This window comes from Anser anser, assembly GCF_964211835.1.
Source record: "Anser anser genome assembly, chromosome: 2".
In the NCBI taxonomy this organism is placed as follows: domain Eukaryota; kingdom Metazoa; phylum Chordata; class Aves; order Anseriformes; family Anatidae; genus Anser; species Anser anser.
Window position 1 is genome coordinate 62,688,484 of NC_139721.1, and position 11,721 is coordinate 62,700,204.

The following is an 11,721-nucleotide window of genomic DNA, read 5'->3' on the forward strand; positions in this document are numbered from 1 at the left end:
ATAATAATAAAAAAAAAAATCTTTCCCAAACGACCTGACGTCACGATTCGGTTCTTGTAAAAAAAATAAATAATCTCGCAATGGTTTCAAAGACATTAAATCTTTTTCACTTTATAAATGCTGATTTGTTCTGCCTCAGCTCCCACAGGCTTTTATTTGCATTTCAAATTCCACAGGTTACACCAGTCGCCTTTTCAGAAAACGTAAACCAACAATAAGGCAGCAAAAGGGGGGGGGGGGGGAGGGGAGCCGTGCATCTGGATTAAATAAAGAGCAGAATTAATGTTTTCCAAAGTCGCCCGAGCAAATTTTACATTCGCACGTCGAGCGCCCGCAGCCGCAACGCTGGGACCGGGCTCGGGACGCACAATGCGCATTGCCCCCAAGGTCCCTGCCTGCTGCCGCCAGCTGTAGTAAAGGTTCCTGACAAATAAACGGCGCCGGCTCCGACCCGACGCTCTCCAGCTTCGAATACACGGTTCGGCTACGGCAGTTAATTGCGGGGGTTAGCTGCTTTTCCGAGAAAAAAAAAAAAAAAAAAAAGAGAAAAAAAAAAAAAAAGGGCTGGCTGTCATTCCCCACAAGCCTCCGCACACGTACCCGCCCGCTTTAATCCCCCACCTTGGTCGCCCGGAACAAAGTTTACCCATAGAAAACTTTCCCTAAACTTGCCCGGGTGCTTAATTCGCATTAGGCTCGCAACTCCGCCGGATGCTAATGAGCACCGAAGATAGGAGCGGGGGGAGGGAGGACGAGGAGGAGGAGGAGGAAAGCTTTTATAGCACAAAATGTCTGGAACTGCATTATTTCTATTCTTCTTGCCTCTCCAGCCACCCCCCCCACACACACACACTTTTTTTTTTTTTTCCTTGCCATCCACATCAAGTCCCCCCACCCCACCCGGGCGGTTTTCTCCCTTCTCCTGGAAAGGATCGCTCCGGGGACACCGTCCTTCGAGCCCTTCTCGCCGTCTATGCGGGAGGAATTGTTTTCTCTCCCCACCCACCCCCAACTTCCTTTGATAAACTGTGCACTTCTTTAATGGGGAGCACTCACTTATCTGCCGGCAACTGCGAGCAACTCGGGAACAAGGGCGCAATACGAGGCGTTTTTACGCGCACGCCGAGCCAACACCACCGGGAAAATAACAATAATAAGAGTAAGAAAGGCGAAGAAAACACTCAATAATTTAAGCGGCTCCTCGGGCTCGGAGCCCCATCACCCACCTTCATTAGCCGCAGCGTTTTACTTTCAGGGAAGGCAATTTGCTCTTTGTCTCTTAACGGGCTAACGCGGCGCTCAGCGCCCCCCTCCCGAGCGTGCAAAGCCCCCCCGGAGCCCCCTGCCCCCCCCCCAGCGGCCACACCGGTCCCCGACACCCCAAAAGTTCCCATTTTGGACCCGAGGGACTGCAAGCGGGGATGGGGGGGGGTGGGGGACACCCCAACCCCACGCGTGCAAGCGGGGGGGGGGGGGGCGGGGGGCGAACTTTTCCCCCGGGGACGCTGCCCCCCACCCCCGGGGGACCCTCCCTCACCTCCTCCTCGGCCGCTTTCCTCCGCGGGGAAGCCCCCCCGCCGCCCTGAAGGTGAAGCCGAGCGCCGCATGCGAGCGGCGGCGGCGAGGAGCTGCACATGATCCGCCGAGCGGCTCCACGGGGGCGGCCCCCGGCCCCCGCCGGCCCCCGCCGGCCCCCGCCGCGCCCCGCGCCCGCGGACCGCCCCCGCGCACCGCCCGCGCCCGTGCCGGGGGGGAGAGGGGGGCGCCGGGGGGGGGGCTGCCGCGGACCCGCTTCCCACGGCCCTCCCTCCGCCCGGCAAGGTGCGGGGCTGCCCCAGATGCATTTCCAGGAGAAACTTTGCTTTTCCCTTTTTTCCCCCCTTTTTTCCCCCTTTTTTTCCTTTTTCCCCTTCTTTTTCCTTTTTTTTTTCCATTTTTCCTTTTTTTCCCCCTTTTTTCCCTTTTTTCTTTTTTCACTTTTCTTTTTTTTATCCTTTTTTTATTATTTCATTTTTTTCTCTTTTCCTTTCTCTTTTTCTTCTTTTTCCTTTTTTTTTTTTTAATTCTTTTTATTTTTTGGGGGTGGGGGGGCGCGAATGGCGCTGCTGAAACATTTACGGACCCATCGCAACGCCAAAAAGTCCTCGGCCGAGACATCAAAGCCTTGGTACCGTTCAGCGGCCGCGCTGGGGAAGTTGAAAGCCCTCCGACCGAATCAATCTGCCATATGGCTCGCCCCCCCAAAACCAACCAACCAAACAAAAAACAGCACAACAACAACAACACCGCCACACGCAGACCCGCTCCTGCGCCTGAAAAAAAAAAAAGTTCAAGCCCAATTTCCCTGCGTGTTTGCGAAGCTCGCCTTAATCACGCCAAATATGTGTGCCATAGGCGACCGGAATATGTTTAGTCTACGGCTGGAAAACCCGAATTTAATCTGCTAAAGCTTGCTCCTAGACATCAAGAGTGGGGAGGCTTTTTTTTTTTTTTCCTATTTTTTTCCTTTTTTTTTTCCTTTTTTTTCTCCACTTTTTATTCCCCCCTTTTTTCTTTTTTTTCTTTTTCTTTTCTTTTTTTTTTTTCCTCTTTTTTTTTTTTCCCTTTCTTTGTCTCGTAACGTGCGATGACGTCGAATTGACACGGAGCACTTTGGAGGAGGCTCCCCGCTTTATCCCCCCCCCCGGCCCGGTGCCGGAGCCCCCGCGCCCCCCGGCCCCGCGCCCGCCTCCCTCCGGGCTCTGTCTTGCGCTCCGGGACGCGAGCTGCTCCGGCACCGCTTGCAAAAAAAAAAAAAAAGCAGCAAAACAAGACCGGGAGGAGGGAAGGGGGGGGCTCCGAGCTCGGCTGTTTGCAGCACGGCTTGCCAGAGCCCTCGGAATAAAGAAAAGGGGCGGGGGGGGAAAGGGGGGGGGGGGGGGGCGAGAGGGAAAGTTGGTAATGAAGGATACACGAATCATAAAATGTAAGCTATGTGTGATTAATGATCTGCACTAATTTGAATAGCAGGCGTGTTAAAGGTCATTGACAATTGTTGCTGCTTTCAGCATGAATGCTTGAGTGGGATGTATTTGGGACAATCACGTTTACTTCTAATTCACAGAAAAAAAAAATTACTGGACATGAGTAGCAGCTGGTCAAAATACTGAGAGGGCACCCCAAAAAAATGCTCTTTGCCTATCCCTCCAAAGCAGCTTCATTACCTTAAGGCAGTGTTTTTAATGCCTCGACGGTAAATAATATATCTGGAACGCCTGGATTTTGTTCCTTATGTATACATCAGCATCTTTCCTACATGCTTTTTCAATCCCGGGCCAAATTCTGGTCTCGGTTGCCCCAAACCTTTGGGACAATTGCAAGTTCGCTCATTCTGGATGCACCCACATGAGGACCGAAGCAGAAGTCACCGCTCCGAGCTTCAAGAATTCACCCCGGGCACACGCGTACGACACGAGAGCGCGGATCCCCTAATCACAGTTTATATAGTAGTTCAGCATTTCTTTACACAAAGAGTAAAAAATCCATTATAAATCAGCATTCCTGGGCAGTATTTAGAACTACAGTATTAGGCTAATAATTTCCATATGGTGAAAATTGACAAGTTAGAGCAATGAAAGGTGCATGAGACTTCCAAACTCCTCTACATAAAAATGCGATTTTCATGACCTACCCCTTTTCTTTCATAGTCTGTGTAGGTTCTCTTTGTTAGACAGTAAATTGTGAGCACACTCAACACTGCGCTTGCTGTATTACTTGACAGAGTCCTGAAAATGCTTAATATTTTCCATATTTGCTTCCATGCGGCCCAGTCTTGCACCCCTCGCTCCCATAAAATGAGGGGTAGTGGGGCTACAGGGGCGAAGGGACGGGAGAGCCCGTCTGAAGCCTAGCAAGCGAGGGGCATTCCACTTTAATGGAAAGGCAATTAAAAATTCAGAAGATGCAGAGACTTTAAAAACAATCAAGCGGTATATTAATTTCACGGAAAGCCACTAGCAGAGTTCCTCTGTCCATGTAATTTTAAATAGGAGATTTTCTCACATTTCTTCTGCTGATCCCAGCACTTCTGGGTTTTGAAAGCAAACCTGGAACAGGGGGGTAAGAATTCATGTGCCGAGAAGACGCGCAAAATGTCTTTGGCCTGACATCCTCGATGGCGTTAGACATTTCAGGTGGAGGAGACATCCTTAATTTTCGAACCATTATTAACATGCCATTACCTCGGGTGATTAATCTGTTTGCAGACATTGTTTACCCACTTTATCTTTGCCAGAAATCTTCCAGGAGATGTCCTCCTGTTTCAAATTCTTTAAATTACAGTATTTTGTATGAGAATGTCAGTGATATTAATGGCTCAATACGCGTTTTGCTATTTATAGACTCGTATGTATAATAATTCTGGCTAATGAAATACTTGGAGCAGGAAAGCATTTATTTACTTTTGCTATAGCCTAATAAATTATTTGTTCAGCGTTTGGGACTCGGCTTTCTCAAGTTAAGGAAAATGGCATTTTGATGAAAATCTGTGCAATGACTTGTCTGCATAACTTAGCCTTAGGAATGATTGGTGGAAGTTTAGATAAGAAAGGTTCCTGAGAAACACCATAATAGAATAGCGAGGAATAAAGGCCATGTCTCTAAAAGCGAAGTTGAAAGCATGTATAAATACTTCAAGGCAGGCAAACAAGCCAAGTTTGGATTACATTTTATATGTGTGTGTGTGTGTGTGTGTGTGCGTGTCACATACACAGATATTTTCAGTGAAATGTAACTAGAGGAGTCAGTTTTAGCTTTCACTGGGTGCTTGCTCAGAGCTTTTGTGCTGGCAAGTATTTTTTGTTGCCACAAACCTATCTGAAATGTAGAGGATGTACGGAAATAATGCAAATCCAGGACGGCTTGAGGCTCTTGGGATTTTTTTAAGGATTCTGCTCCCCCATCTCAGGACTCAGACTAGCATTTTTCTTGGTGTCACCCTTCATATTTCTCTCTCAACCATCCCTTTTAAACGCAGCCCTTAGCTTTAGTTAGTTCTCCAGTTCTGCCAATAAAGCAATATATTTTATTTTAATCTAAACCAGAGATTTGCTTTCAAAGCCTGCTTGAGTTAAAAAAAAAAAAAAAGTACACAAAGTCTGACAACAAATAATCTTGCACTAATCTTCTATGCTCTAAAACAGGCTTTTTCTTAGTACATTTGGAAATACAGAGGGCATGTATAGAACTTGCAAACTAGAGGGCACAGATGCCACTAATACCCATGTACATCTGCAGATCAGTGCACAGAAACACTCCCAGAGATGTTTTTTAACTAGAAAGTCGAATTTCTGACTCCAGTTACAATGGGCCCTTCTACCACTCATGTGCTTTCAAAGTTTCTGTAAGTGGCACAGATTTCCCCCTAAAACAAACTGGTTTCAATCAATAATATGCATACACTCATTGATAAAATGCATCAACTTCTCAGGTGCACTGCAAAAATTTCTCTCTCTTCTTTAAATCTGTCTCTCAGTAGCTGCACGGTGCGAGGCCAATCCTGAAGTTTGTCCTGCAGGAATACACCATGCTCCCGCAAAGGTTTGCGCCCTGATGTACTCTGGTCTGCATGGAGTAAGGTCAAGCTCTTGTGCCCCATTAATTTGGTCACGCACTGATCCAGCAAACAGACTGCAAAATAGTTTTCCATTTGAAGAGCTGCACGTATTTCTGGATCTGAGGAATCTATTAGCACATAACCACAATAAGAGGCTTGGGCATATCTGATGACAAACTGGATGGGGTGTCAGGTTGTGGTCGTATCCTTTCTACCTTTTACTCATCATACAAGTTGTCCCATTGCTATTAGTGGAATTACTCTAATGATAAATATGACCTGCATTTGTCTCCACCATCTTATTTATGGCACATGACAAACTTTTCCTTACGGCAGGAATAATCTGGAGAACTTTCTTGAAGACGCAGCATTTTTAACTCTAATGCCTTTCATACTTGCCCCTGCCATCAACACAGTTGCTAGGATATAGCCTGATTATGATATTTGTGCTCTGCTCCTCTCAAAACCACATTTTCTTACATCAAGCTATTTGACATTGCTTTTATAATGACATTGAAGAAGAGAGCAGAACAAGTTAATGCTGCAGAGTACGTACAGCCCCAGCATACACGGTTATTTTAGGTTCAGGCTACACGCTGTATATAGTACCAACTTTTCCAGCCCTGGCAGTCAGATTTTCTCACCCATATGTAATTTTATAAACTACATCACGGCTTCACAGCAGGTAGGGAACCCACAAACCTGTTCTTAATTTTGAGTTAACTGAAAGAATCTCGGCAGCAGCTGGTTTCAGCATAGCTGATACAGGATTCCACAGATGTGGCCCATAATAGGTTGAGAAGTAAAAAGAACTAGGCCACGATGTCGAATTAATTTCAAGGAAGACAAATTCAATAAGGATGCCACTTTTACAGAGATTTTTAAGAGATCTTTGGGAGGGCATATTTTGGTGGCCTGGGCTTTTTCATGCTGTCTACCGATTGCAACGCTGCATTTTCTAGCAGGCTGAACCTGGCTGTTGGTGTGCTGCACGCCCTCGGAGTGGAGAAACGGGCTGTTTCTGAGTTTTTGTCCCCTCCCCCAGGCCCTCTTCTGCTCATCCAAGCATAACTGATAGTACTGGCCTGTCTGAGTGCCTCTTGGACTGGACCAGACAAAGGGGTGCAACAGCTAAAGACGGCCTCTGATGCACCAAACGCACCCCTCAAGCAAACCGAAGAAACTGGTTGCTAACTATAACACAAAGTGCTACTGGGCAGACCTTCACAAACATGAATTAAAGGAATAATAATAATAAAAGAAGCTTCAAAAACGTTCATTCCTGGAGTTCAGTAATGGAAATGCTTTGAACAACTTGTGTAGCAGCACAGCAAATTCATTGATGCACTGTCTTCTGCTGAGTAAAAAATCCCTCAAAAGTAAAAGTGGAACAAACCAGTCACTTGTCCTCGCTGACAAATTTTCCCTTGACATTCTGTGTAGTGGCCTAAGCGTTTGAATAATTTCGGTTTATATGGTTTTTCAACTCAGGCATGCGAGGAAAAAGGAACTTCAAAAAGAGAATATTTTACCTGACGTACTATTTTAATGCTTCAGTAATTAGAGAACTGCAAAGGTCAAAATAGCCATCAATATCATGAGCAACAGAGTAGAAGTAGCATGTTTAAGAGGAAGTTAGTTGGTTGGCTGTAACATAATATGCCATAAGCACTAGGATGTGGATCTCCAATGACGAGCAGCAGAAGAAACAGAAAGACTTAACCACCATCAGATATTTATTTTGCTGCAGTCATGTGAAAACTTGCAAACAAGAAATAGAGATCCTTTTGAGTCTAAATCCCAGATTTTATTATCTCAACTACACTGATGCTGCAACCGATACAGAAGTTTGTCCACAAAGGTCTATTCACAGGCTGGAGAAAAAGTTTGCCAGTGCCCTCTAACTTTTCAATGAGCTAGACAAAAACCCCAGATTCAGAAGCTCCCAAGCCTTTTTTTCCACACTCTGGTTCTCCTTCCAATCAGAAAAGTGTGGCATTTGCCTGTTTTTAGTGTATTACTACCTACCTCTTAAATTCAAATCGTGAAATTCCAAATGAAGGTGGGTAGTTAAGACGTAGTTGTATATCTGCTATGCCTAAAACTGTGTGCTGCAGCCTGTATTTCTGAAATAGCATAAATTAAAAACCAGTAACAGTTCTGTGATTACATCTGAAGATGCAATAGTTTACAACACTGTAAGTCATAATAAAGATGTACAATTCTGGGGAAAATTATTTTGAGAATGGGAACTCTTCCAAAACCTTCCCACTATTTTTTTCATTGCTGATAGACCATTTTTCTTGCCTGTACAATTTTATGCCAAATTGGCCACTTTTCTAATTTACCCATAAATCATACAAAATTCATGACTCCTTTTTCCACATTTGGATCCACAAATCAACTGAGTGAATTCTTTTGCCTGAGAGCAAGAGGCTGAACCAAACACCCAGGATTATTAACCAAAAAATGATTAGCATCGGATTATCCTCACTTTTAACAGAAATTGCAGAAGACTTCAACTTTGTTGTTTCCATTTGGCTGGAAAGGCAGAAGTGAGTTATGGAAGTCAGTCTGCTACAGACTTTGAGAGGCATTTGCCTTTTTCCTCTGTTAAACTCCAAAGCTAATAAACCTGGAGCATTCAGTAACAAGAGAGGCACTCATGTCAACAAAGGCCTTACTTAGAGGCTGCTAGGTTTTTAGAAACTTCTGTGGTGAGGATTTGAAGATATTTTAGTAATACGTGGCATACTCAGGATTTCAACATGCACTTTTGCTTCTCTGTTTCCTACAGTGTAATCCCCTTTGCTTTTTCCCCCGGTGTTTTCAAACGAGCACAGAAAAGGCCGAGTGTTAAACTACAATATACGATTGTCCATTAAGTACACAAATTCTGTTCAACCCAGAACAAACTTTTAAGTCGACAGAAAGCACTATTTGGATTTCCATTTCATCCCAGAGACCCTGCTGAACACCAGTGTGGCAGGGAATACAGCTGTATCAGGCCAATAAAAGGCTCCTGATGTAGCAAGACCTCCTCCCCCTCCTCCCCGAGGAAGCCGACGGGCATGGCTTTTGCTATCGTAATTGTTTGCAGAATAACCAAACCTGTTCTGAAGCAGTTCACTGTGTGGGTGCCTTCTTTGGGAATAAGAAGCGCTTTTATTCAAGAATACCTATCTCACTTCCCAAGGAGAGGAACAAGGTATATGGAAGATATTTCTTCATTTCAAATGCTGTTCTTGTGGAGTGATGCCTCATTTTCTTTCCTTCTATTTATACTTTCTTTTGCTCCTCTGACACAAGTAGCGATCTACTCCCCCAAATAAAGCAGTTATTACACACACCAGCAACTCTCGGATTCCTTCTGCTCCACAAAGAATTCCTGAGTACTGGTTTTATTGCAGAGGATCCCATTGATATCAATGGAATGAGCATCCTGTTCGCTCCTAGGAGCTTCATATAATAAAAGGATTATGCTTAATAAAGTCAAATGCAGTAGATAGATCCGCTCTTCACAACACTAGTACAACAAGATTCTTGTAATACAAGCCATACCACTAGCCATACTTTTATTACTCTGCAGTAGGTTGCCATGTGATATCCCAGATATTTCCCCCTGAGACATTAGAACATTTCATGCCAAATCCCTCTAACATCTAAGGAGTCCAGGATCCTATTTATTTTGATGGGACTTGGTGTAATAAAAATAATATGTTGAAAAATAAGTGTGGTAACAACACTGCCAAAAGTACTCACAGAATGATGCTGACAGTACCGCCCAAGCCAATGTTTTGTCTCTCAAGAGAAGAAGGATGCATACGAATGTGTACTGGCAACTCCATTTGGTTTGCCTACATAGTGACTAAAGCTAAACTTGTTCTTTGTTTGTTTGTTTTACAGAATTAAAGAAAGCTGGGTACACCATTTTGTGCTTAACTCCTGGAAGGCTTCCCTAGGTAGAATTTACCTAATCCATGCATCTTTCCTCTTGCAGTCCGTAGCAAAGGTGACATGAAGGGAAAGAAGGGGTGAAGGGGCTGTGAAGGGAGGGGAGAAGCCCTCTGGCTGTGCTCTCTGCCGCGTAGCACCAACCACTGTGACTGTCCTGGTGCAAGGTCTGTACGAGGTCAGTGGATGGAAGCTGGGTGCAGTGTGATGTGAGTAGATGACAATGAGCCCAAGGTCTGCCTAAGAGCTGGAGGCAGCTGAGGTCTCAGCTGGGCAGTGGGAAGTTTTTTGGGGACCCCAAAGCTGCCCGTTTTTGCAGACCCCTGCCTGCAGTGCCACTCTACATCGGCTCCTGAAACTGTTCTGTTCTCACCTCTCCCTCATGGAGGAGGCAACGCAGCAGAGCACAAGCAGCATCTCGACACGCCCCTAACCCTGGTGTGTCCCCATCCACTTGAGAGAAAGGGAGCACGAGCGGTTCTGCAAAGAGCATGTAACCCTACTGGCTTTACTCTCAAAAGTTTTCTACTCAGAGTCCACAACGCTCTGCCGTAGGGCAGGCAGAGTAGACAGAATCTTGTTATAAAAAAAAAGTGCCAGTGAATGGGATATTTGCATGAATGACCTCATTTTTCACTTGCTCCCTTCACATTTTTTAAAAGGAATTATTTGCTTGGTCATTAGCCAAGTGTTTTCCCCTTGACTACCAAATGTGTTTAGCCTATATTAAGGGTAAGATCCTCTCCAAAGTTCACTGGTGACTTCCAGACCCTGTAAGATTTGCCTGCAAGAGACTGAAACCAACATTCTCATTTAATAATCTCCCACCATATTAAAAAAAAAGTGGTTTTCCAGATTCTCGTGACTTCCAAATGCAAAGTGGAAAATCTCCAAAAAAGGCATTAGTTCATCTAATGCCATTTATTTAGCACACATAAAATTCTGCTGTGCTTCTGCTGCTGTATCGAAAGCAAGTGGATGTGTCACTAGTTTATATAACCTAAAGTTTTGGCTTATCTGGACTCGCGTAAGTGCATTCAGCAGCTTTCTCAGATGTTTAGTTAATAGGGAATTCTGTGAGTTTTACACTTCAACTTATTCAGAGATATGAATGGAAGAATGAAGCCATCAAAGCTGTTGCAGAGTCCTCCACTCCCTGACCTTTGGGCCCATAAACCCATGAATGAATTACATTCATCCACACACAAGCACATTTTTTTCATCATTAATGCAAACCATGGTTAGAACTCCGTCTATTCATCTACATCGAGTTCCACGTGAGCTGTGCACTAGTGGATGCTCAGACTTTACCAAGTGTTTGCAAGACTTTTTCCCTTTTTCACACTGCACAGCTTGGGTCCAGCTGAATCCAATGCCAAGCAGATGAATAAGGAGAGCCCTTTCCCCGGGCATTGTATGGATTGTGCCACAGCTCTATCCCATAGGTCCCAGTGTGGACTCAGGATGTCTCATTTGGACCCAAAATGCTGCCCAGGGAATTATTGCCATGTGACACCACTTGGTCATAGCTGAAGGAAGTGGGAGAGAGACAGCGGCGGGGATAAAGGAGGAGCACAGAGATTTAGCAAGGGGCTTCAAGGAGTAATAGCACATCTGCCCTCTGCTAGCCAGGCACTGTGCTGAGCCTGGCTCCGGTTGAAGCTGTATATGCTGGGATTTTCTCAGTTTCGGTGTGATGTAGAATAAGCCAGGTTTTCTCTCAGTGCCTCAATTTTTGCAGCTGTAAAATGGGTCAGTGCCTTTAGGCAGCTATGCTCACTACTGGCACTTGTGATATGGCATACTCAGAGGCTTTTACTGATCCAGGCAGAGCAAACACTGGCACGCTTTGTGCGCTGCTTCTGTGCTTAGAATCATGCTTTAGTGCTTTTACCTGACATTGTGTGTAGCAAGGATAATATCCATGCAGCAGTCTCGACTGCAGCATTTTTGCACCTGCCTTGAGTTGGCTGTGAGAGAGGTGGACACGGAGCTAAAGGAGGAGCTAAAGGAGCTAAAGGAGGAGAAATATCCTTTGAATGGAACGAAGGTCTGTCCCAAAGACATTCCAGAGAACAGACAGGGTCTAGTGGTGATCCAGTATGGGTTAGTTTCACTTCCATTAGTACTCCAAAGTGGTAAATCAAGAAAGCGCAAGTCGGGAAGTGCCTACT

At 45.2% G+C, this 11,721-nt stretch overlaps 1 protein-coding gene across 7 annotated transcripts in view; it reads right to left on the reverse strand.

Moving 5' to 3' along the window:
• ZNF516 (zinc finger protein 516) overlaps positions 1–11,721 on the reverse strand; it is a 168,130-nt gene that overhangs the window by 100,494 nt on the left and 55,915 nt on the right. For 4 of the 7 annotated variants that reach the window (XR_014580650.1, XM_083826714.1, XM_083826722.1 and 1 more), the window contains exon 1: positions 1,538–1,675. The exons of 1 other annotated variant lie outside the window; for it this stretch is intronic. The gene's annotated coding sequence lies outside the window, so the exon portion shown is untranslated. 2 more of the 7 variants (XM_083826718.1, XM_083826717.1) reach the window with 2 other exon arrangements.